Genomic DNA, 1,124 nt, shown 5'->3' on the forward strand with positions numbered 1-1,124 from the left:
CAGTGGACCGAGGCTGGCCCCCTGGTCTGTGCCGGGAGGGGTACGGAGGCTCTCCAAGCCTCCCCGCAAATCGGTAGCCCTGGGGGTCAGCGAGCCGGGGTCCAGACTGGCTGCCCTGCCGAGCCCGGAAAAAGAAGTCAAGTCCCTTTTAGGGATTGGGAAAAGTTTCAAAAGTCTTCTTGCTGAAAGCGAGTTTTTACTTTCCTCCGGCCACGCCCCCTCCGGGAACTTTGCACCAATAACTCCGCAGCTGTGGGGAGTTGGCACCCAATCAGGGCGAGGAGAACCCGTCGGCTCTAAGACCCAGCCGCGCTGAGCCAGACTTGAATGCTGCTCAGTCTCAACTTGAAAAAGATTTTTTTTTCCAAGAAAAGAGTTATATCTTATTAAGTTTTATTTTATTATCAAATTTTGGTTAGTGGGCCCACGTGCCCAGAGGGAAAAAAAGACGCTTCTTTGCAAAAAAAAAAAAAGTTAGTTTGAAAAATAAAAGCCTATTGATTAATGTAGTCAAATATCTCTCTTTCCCCGAAGACCTTCTAAGTAGCAAAGACCCAGGGACTATTTTTCTTATTAATGAGTGATGAGGCGAATAATTAGATTTCCTAATTGTCGGGGCCCAGGTGTAATGGATTCAAAGCAAACGTGCTGGCTTGGCCTGGAAGGGGCCTCGCCTGGGTGTTATTATTTAAGCCAATAATTAATAATCAACAGGGAGTTTCCAGGTTCAGGGCCGTCAGGAATAACCTAGGAAGGTTTTGGGGGCAAATTACAGAAATGGAGTGCCCCCTGCCCCCACCCGAGAGGTGGGCCGCGGTGTCTATAGGGGAAAGGAGGAGTAGGGGGGATAGCAATATCTTGGCCCTTTAATCCTGTAAATTCGCCGTGGACTCGGTAACTCACCCGCGTCATTGTGAGCAGTTTTGTGGAATTTGGGGACTACGGTGAAATAGCTCCGCTCAGCTCCCCCTTCCCCTCCCGCGTAGACGCCTGCAGCCCACAACTCCAGCGTCGCTGCAGCCCCCTTTTCCCGGAGAGAAATTCCCTTTTGCAACGCGTCCCGAACGCCGGGAACAAAGCAGCGAGTCCCTGGCGGGCAGAGCCCGGCCCGGCTGCCCCAGCAG

Source organism: Myotis brandtii, unplaced genomic scaffold (assembly GCF_000412655.1).
Source record: "Myotis brandtii unplaced genomic scaffold, ASM41265v1 scaffold165, whole genome shotgun sequence".
Taxonomy (NCBI): Eukaryota; Metazoa; Chordata; class Mammalia; order Chiroptera; family Vespertilionidae; genus Myotis; species Myotis brandtii.